This window comes from Bos indicus x Bos taurus, chromosome 25 (genome assembly GCF_003369695.1).
Source record: "Bos indicus x Bos taurus breed Angus x Brahman F1 hybrid chromosome 25, Bos_hybrid_MaternalHap_v2.0, whole genome shotgun sequence".
Lineage (NCBI taxonomy): Eukaryota > Metazoa > Chordata > Mammalia > Artiodactyla > Bovidae > Bos > Bos indicus x Bos taurus.
In genome coordinates, this window is record NC_040100.1 from 13,968,649 (window position 1) to 13,977,021 (window position 8,373).

The 8,373-nt window shown below is 40.1% G+C and overlaps 1 protein-coding gene across 1 annotated transcript in view; it reads right to left on the reverse strand.

The window, feature by feature from the left end:
- The window catches only part of CALN1 (calneuron 1), a 532,935-nt gene extending 525,149 nt beyond the window's left edge, over positions 1-7,786 (reverse strand). The window contains exon 1 of the mRNA XM_027526973.1: positions 7,591-7,786. The gene's annotated coding sequence lies outside the window, so the exon portion shown is untranslated. The remainder of the gene's footprint in view (positions 1-7,590) is intronic.
- Positions 7,787-8,373: the final 587 nt, after the last annotated feature.

Here is an 8,373-nt window from a genome sequence, read left to right on the forward strand (position 1 = left end):
TGGCTTCTCCGGTTGCAGAGCATGGGCTCTAGGGCATACAGGCTCAGTAGTTGTGCCACATGGACTTAATTGCCCCATGGTATTGTGGAATCCTCTCAGACAAGGGATCGAACCCGTGTCCCCTGCATTGGCAGGCGGATTCCCAACAACTGGACCACTGGGGAAGTCCCCCAGTGTCTTTATTGTATGCCCCAGGTATCCGGGAGCCCATACATGCCTGAGCCTGCACACATGGCCAAGCCTCTTGGCTCCTGGCCACGGCTCTCTGGATAGCCCCATGCTGATCATCTCAGATACAGATAACTCTCTTAAGCCTTTCCCTCTTTAGACAAAGGAACTGCAAGCAAAGCTTCAAGAGATTAGGGACTGAAGAAAGATTGAAAAAGAGACCCTGTCTTCTCCCTGCCAAATAGAAAAAGACTTGCCACCTTGGTAGAACGCGTGAGAGTTCCCTAGAAATGGCTTCTATTGGATGGATTTCTGCAGAGATCCAACAGCCAAGAACACCTGAGGGCTTGGGCATCTGGCAGGTTGGAGACCCCTCAGAAAACACAGTAGGGCCATAATTATGCAAGGATAAAAAGAAACAAAGAACCATTCAGGCAAAAAGACTGGCAGAGAGAAGACTGCAAAATGTTAGGAAATTAGATTACATATGGCAACGACCCTGGAGTCATCCAGGCTTGGATGCTCATCTCAGCTCTGCCACTTACCGGCTGTACTGCCTTGGGCGTGTTGTCTAACTTCTCTAGACCTCAGTTTTTGTCTCTGCAGAGGGAAATAATAGCATACACTTCAGAGGGTTGTGAAAATTACATTACGTAATGTTTGCAATTACCCAGCAGAGTGCCTAGTCCTTAAAATAATGCTCAAAAATTGGAAACGATTGATTATTGTGGCTTCTAAGCAGTGAGACTACGGGTAACTTTTTCTTTTCTTTGCTTATATCAACCACATTTTATATGATAAACGTGTATTATATATGCTGAATCACAGCTTGGCAGTCAAGAAAGGTTCTTGCCATCTACGGTTTATTCAGTGAGGCTCATCAAAAGGGTCTTCAGGCCTGCTGAGAGCAAACCAGGCTTCTGCTGGAAGAACCTCTGCATGGGGACCAGTGGATAATGGGACCCAAAGGACCAGAAAGGAGGGTCTCTGAAGACAACTGCATTGTTTTCCTCTCGCTTAAGTAACCAATGATCCTGAAAGAACACCAGCATTTCTACATGCAAGTAGTAAGAAAACACTGAAGTGCTCTTTCAAGCACTATGCTCTCCTCTCCAAGATGCTCTGAGCCACATTCCTTTCCTGCCAATGTCACATAATGGGCACAATTTCCCTCTAGCCTGAGATATGGGGCAAACCCTGGGAGGCCAAACAAGAGACTCAAGCAGTCAAGCAGGTTCTACAGACTGGTGGACACAGCATAGAAAAGGAGACGGTGGAGCGAATTGAGAGAGTAGCATTGACATATACACACTCCCATGTGTAAAACAGATAGCCAGTGGGAAGCTGCTGTACAGCACAGGGAGCTCAGCTTGGTGCTCTGTGATGAGGGGTGGGATGCAAGCTCAAGAGGGGATATACATATACAAATAGCTGATTCACTTTGTTGTCTAGCAGAAATTAACACATTGTGAAGCAATTATACTTTCAATAAAAAATTAACTTTTAATCTGAATCTGTTTTTTTTTTTTTTAAAGGCAGTTTTTCCAAGCCCCATCACTCCCCCAGCCTCACCCTTCCTGTTGGGCACAAAGGCTCAGGCACTTCAGGCACCTGGGCAGTAGGCAAGGTTGCCAAAGCTTTTCAAAATACAGTAATTGCAAACAGCAAAGACAGCAAACAGAAAAAAGAGACAAGTGGAGATTCACTGCCTTTTCTGTTGGCCTCCAACAGTAGAACTACATTTATACCCAAGAGTGTAAATCAATAGCTCATAGAAGTTAGAACTGAGGATGACCTTGCAGTTCTAAGCCTTGATTCCCATATGAAAGTTTATTTACTGACATGCCCAAAGTCAGTGAGAACTCAGGGAGTGATCTTGGTCAATTCAAACAGCAAAGCCTGGACCAGAAGCCAAGCCTCCTAATTCCTAGGCAGGGATGCTTCCTCCAAAGATGGATATTGAGTGAGTGTCTGTTGCTCAGTCATGTCCAACTCTTTGTGACCCCATGTACTATAGCCCAACACGCTCCTCTGTCCAGGGGTTTCTCGAGGCAAGAATACTGGAGTGGGTTGCCATTTCCTCCCCCAGGGGATCTTCCCCACCTGAGGATTAAACCCACATCTCCTGTGGCTCCTGCATTACAGGTAGATTCTTACCCAGCAGTGGGATTGGTAGCCTGAATGAAAACACTGACTTCTCTCCCAGCCTAGTCATTATCTGTCAGTGGTAACAATGGATGAGGCCCTCACAACACCATGACAATGATCAGAAAACAGACTGACCGCCAAGTGCTGGAACAGATGTCTCTACACCAGTGCTATCCATAACGTCTGGACAATGATACATTCGGTCCTTAAAAAGTCATCATCTCCATCACTGATGTCTAACATTTTCAGAGACTAAACCAGGGGGATAGACAAGATGAACATGAATATTTAGCTGACCATCATTAACAATTTTTTAAACTTTGAGATATAATTCATAAACCATGTTATTCACCCATTAAAAGTATATAATTCAATGGTTTTTAATAGATTCACGTAATTTTACAACCCTTATCCCAACCTAATCTTAGAGTATTTTTATCACCCCCAAAAGAAACTCATCCCCATCCTCCCCCAATCTTCTCCTGTCCTGGGCCCCCACTAATCTACTTTCTCCCTCTACAGATTTGCCTATCTTAGACATTCCATAGAAATGGAGTCACAGTATGTGGTCCTTCGTAATTGGCTTTCTTCATTTAGTGTAATGTTTTCAAGGTTCATTTATGCTCTGTATTAATTCTTCTTTACACAGCTCTTACAGCATCTTTTCTGGATCTTGCAAGGCTTTCTAGGCCATCTTCAAACATCTTGGTTACTACTGGAAATCAGAATGAAAATAAATTCTATTTACCTAAACTTTTTGTGTGCTAATGGAAGTGCATGAGTGCTAAGTCGCTTCAGTCATGTCCAACTCTCTGTGATCCCATGGACTGTAGCCCACTAAACTGCTCTGTCCGTGGGATTCTCCAGGCAAGAATACAGGAATGGGTTGCCATGCCCTCCTCCAGATGATCTACCTGACCCAGGAATCAAACCCACATCTTCTGTGCCTCTTGCATTGCATGCAGATTCTTTACTGCTGAGCCACTGGGGAAGCCCCGTTGATGGAGGTGGCATTATATTATTTCTAAGGTGAAATAAATCAATTTGTATACCTGTAGCAGCAGTCACTAGATACCTCAGCTTCAGAAATGTTTAGCTGTGTTTTGTGGGTATAGTTTTCTGGTCATATATCAATCTAGGACTTACTGCATGATAAAAATTATCACCAAAATAACAGAGCCATGGAACTTGGGAAACCTCCCTATTTCAAAAAAGGACTCTTCATGCATCTCAGGAATGCACTATACTGCCCTCTGCTGAGTAGTATGTCAGGAAGACTAAAAATCAAAAGAATATGAAAAGACACCAAAGAGCCAGAGGACCTGTTTCTGACAAATACCTTTATTTGTTCATTATTCAAAAACTATTTTAAAGAGCATCTACTCTGTGTCAGGTACTGAGCTGGTACAAACATGCGGCAGTAATTTTTGTCCTCCAGGAAATCCTTGACCTTGAGGAGTTTTCTCTGTCACATGCTGGAACTCCTGTCCAACACAACCTCCTCAACTTTAGGAATTCACCAGACCTGAATGCTGCCCAGAACATTTGTCTTTGGTTCTATGACAAAAGCAAGCCAGAGGAAGATGATAAAATGTAAAAACATCATAGATCCCTAGAACTAACGAGAACTGGAATGAGATTCCATAGTTCCAAATCCCTGTCTCCTGCAATGGCAGGCAGATTCTTTTCCACTGAGCCACCTGAGAATCTCCATCTCAAAGGTTATGTGTAACAAATCACCCTAAAAAACAAGTGACTTAAAATAATAATAGTAATTAATTATCTCGCAAAGTTTCCATGGTCAGGAACTCATGAGCAACTCAGTGGGTCATTCTGGTTCAGGGTCTCTTGTGGGGGTTATAGTCAGATGTCAGCTGGGGCTAGAATCATCTGAAAGTCTGACTGGGGCAGAAGGGTCTGCTTCCTGGGTGGCCCACTCCCATAGTTAGTAAGCTGATATTGTCAAGATTGCTCCTCTCCACGTGGTCCTCCCACTGGACTCTTTGAGGGTCCTTACCACATGAGGGCTGGCTCAAGTGAATAATGTAAGAGACCAAGCTGAAAGCTGCAATGCTTTCTAAGACCTGGTCTTAGCCACCTACCATAACTGCCACCATATACTATGGGTCACACAGCCAGACCAAATTCAGTGCGGGAAGGACCTACACAAGGACATGAAAAACGGGAGGCAAGAGTCATTGAGGGCCATCTCAGACTGGCTACCACATTACTATTCAGTTTTGTGTTTTTTTTTTTTTTTTTCATTTTCCACCCTGAAGGTCAAAGTCCAAATTCCTAGCTTCAGGAATTTGTTGGACTAGGTTGCTGCCCAGAACATTTGTCTCTGGTGCTGTGTCAAAAGCAACCCAGAGGAAAATGATAAAATGTAAAAACACCATAGATCCTTAGAGCTAAAGAGAATTGGAATGAGATTCCAGGTATTCACTCAGTCACTGACTGAATCCTTCTGGGCAGGAGTTCAAGGTCCTCCAGCTCTGACTGCTCTGTCCTCAGATGGCCCTGACATCCTCTGCATGTTGAGTCAGTTCTTCCTCTGCGTGAGACCTTCAAATGCTTATCAAGAGCAACCATGTTCTGCCAACAAACACTGATTGAGACTTACTCAGCATCAGAGCCAGTGTGACAGCTACTGGGGATGCAGCAGTGAACAAAATACAGTTTTTGCCTCCCAAAAGCTCATTTCAGTTTAGCTTCCTCACTCTACTCTAGGAGGCCCACGCCATACCCCATGAGCAAGGGACCCCTTGTCCACCTTCTCTATATCTGATCTCAGAGAAGTCTCTTCTCTTTTGCTAAAGCTCTTCTGGTAGCAAATAACAGAGAACAAAATTAAGATTGCTTCAAGAAACCAGATAAAAAGAATTAGGATGGTAAAATTGTTCCAAATCTGATACAAATCTCTGATGTTCTTAAAGCATAGTTTAAGAGACCTGAAGTTGATGTAGGGAAAGCAACAGATTTTTAAAATATTGCTCTAATACCTAGCATCCTTCCTTAACTTTTACTATAATGAAAGCTTTTTTTTCTATAGATGATTTTGGATTTTCATATCATCTTCAAATAACTCCAATTCTATTTCTTCCTTTCCAATTCAGATATCGTTTATTTTTTTCTTGTTTTATTCCACTTGTTAGGATCTCCAGTATAACATGGAATGATATGATTTAAACTAAGTGATAAATATGTTACAGGGTTTCATGAGTAGAATGGATACATTGGAGGAAGAGAGAAAATCTCAAAAAAGATATGGAAACTCTAAAAAGGTATCAAGTAGAATATTTAGAACTGAAAAATACAGTATCTGAAATTTTTTTAAAAACCATAACATGAAATTAAGAGATGATTGAATGAGAGGGAGTAGAAAGATTATTACTGATTTAAATACAAATACATAGAAATTATCCAAAATGAATCAGTAAAAGTATTTAGAAAAGAGACATACAGAACTTCCATATCAAATACCAAATAGAGCCATAGTATCAAACATTCTAATATATGCTTAATTGGGTTTCAGAAGATAGGGAGAGAATAGAGAATAAAAAATATTTGGAGGACTATTTGTAAAAAAGTTTCCAAACTTAATTATAAACATCAGACATCATATGTAAGAAGCTTAACAAACCTCTAAAAAGAATCAAAACCAAAACCAAACAAAAAAACAACCAGTACCTAGCTACATCACAGATAAAAATCAAAGTGAAATAGAAAATCTTACAAGCAAGCAGGCAGAAAGGACATATCATATATAGGGGAAGAAGTGAAGTGAAGTGAAGTGAAAGTCTCTCAGTTGTGTCCAAGTCTTTGTGACCCCATAGACTATATAGACCATGTAATTCTCCAGGCCAGAATACTGGAGTGGGTAGCCTTTTCCTTCTCCAAGGGATCTTCCCAATCCAGGGATCGAACCCAAGTTTCCCGCATTGCAGTCAGATTCTTTACCAGCTAAGCCACAAGAGAAGCCCAAGAATACTGGAGTGGGTAGTCTATCCCTTCTTCAGCGGATATTCCTGAACCAGGAATCAAACCAGGGTCTCCTGCATTGCAGGTGGATCCTTTACTAACCAAGTTATCAAGGAAGCCCATATGGGGAACTTCTCATCCAATAAATGGAGTACAGAAGACAAAGAAACAATATCTTTAAAGTGTGGGAAGAGAAAACTGTTAACTCAGAAGTCTATACCCAGTAAAACCATTCTTCAAAACTGAAAACAAATATATTTTCAGATACATCAAAGTTGAGATAATTTGTTGCCAGCAAATCTGCCCTGGGAAAAGTGCTAGGGGAAGTTCTTTAAGCTGAAGGAAATGACACTATTGAAAATTTGAACCCATAAAAAGGCATGAGGAGTACTGGAAATGGTTAATATGTGGGCAAATATACAAGAACAATTGTTTCTAAAAGGAATGAGCCTTTTTTCCCCTAGATATGGCTTTAATCAAGCAAGGAACAGATCATCCAAGAAGATACAGTTTCATATAATAAAGCCTGCCCTCCAGAGTTGCATTTTTTAATCAAAACAACTTGAGTATGTGAGGGAAAAATTTGTTTTCATATAGAAACTAAGTATATGATTTTCCAGCTCAACTACCTCTCTTTCCAAATCAGTTTATGTAAATAGTGCTGTTCATTCATTTGAAAATTAGTTATGACTAATTTTAGTCATCTAACATTAAAGCCACCATCAGTTATGATTTTTGCTGTAAGTTTCCAGCTCTAACTTCCTATGCCCCTTCTGTGGGCCTCATAGACTTACTTTCAGATCATTTCTGCTTCTTCTGACCTCCCTTTCCCTACCAACACCCTCCTCTGCTTATATAACCTCTTCAAATCCTTTGAACCCAGTGCTTATTACTTTAATGGATGACATCTTGTTTCTTAAAATTAAAAAAAAAAAAAAAAGCAAACATGAAAACCTGGTAGCAGAGATTAATTCTGGGTGATAAAGCACTGGTGTTATTATTTATTCCCTGTGCATTTCTACTTTAAAAACTTATTAAAAATTTCCAGTGATTTCCATTTCATAACCACTATGTATGAATCAATTTCTCTTAAGTCATTTTTTCTCAAAATAATAATAATTTACATGCATGATTCCATACAGTATTTATGTGAAAATATTCAAAAGAATAATACCTAAGTTACAACATTACTTATTTATCATAATGAGGAATCTGCTCAAAGTAAGTGTTTCCATTTGTGATGAGAATGAAATTCATTGACTAATAAATAGTCTCAGGACTTTATTTTTTTACCTGCTGAAGACAATTTTGTCTTTCCTCTCTGCCCACACCCTCCAAGAAGAACCTTCAGTTCAGTTCAATTCAGTTGCTCAGTTGTGTCCGACTCTTTGCGACCCCATGAATCGCAGCATGCCAGGCCTCCATCACAAGAAGAACCTTGGTGAGATGAAATAAGGAGAGTGGGTAAAAAGACATCCGAATTGGAGAGGTAAAATGCTTAGGGACATTGGGGTAAAGGGTGAATAACTGAAGGTTTCAAGGTTAGGTGACTCAAGTGATTAGCAGTAAGAGGGAACTTCAGTGGAGAGAAACAGAAACTCTAACAACAGAGGACCCATTAAAATATTCTTTAAATAAATAAACACTGGAATTAAAATCTTTTTAATTGCTGACTATGGTTTCCTCATTGTACTTAGGTTGTCAAGATTCATTTGAGTTCCATGCTTATCAATGACTGAAAAGTATCTTCCTGCCGTACTGTTGGGAAAATCTTTGTAACCTTGAGAAGGAGTGGTCAGAATACTACATTCTCCTTGCTGAATTTCATTTAAATACAGTGATGGTAGATGTTTGGCTCTGGAACCTTCAGAACATTTTATGATTAAGGTTTGAAAATATAAGGTATAATTTCTTAAACATCTGAGCACTTTAACATATTTTTCAAGCTGTGAAAGCCTCTCCATTTTATGTATGGGCAGATATACACACGTATTGTATATAATGCATATTATATATAATTATAATTCAGACACCTGATTATGTCTTATCAATGACTATTATACACATTCAAAACTT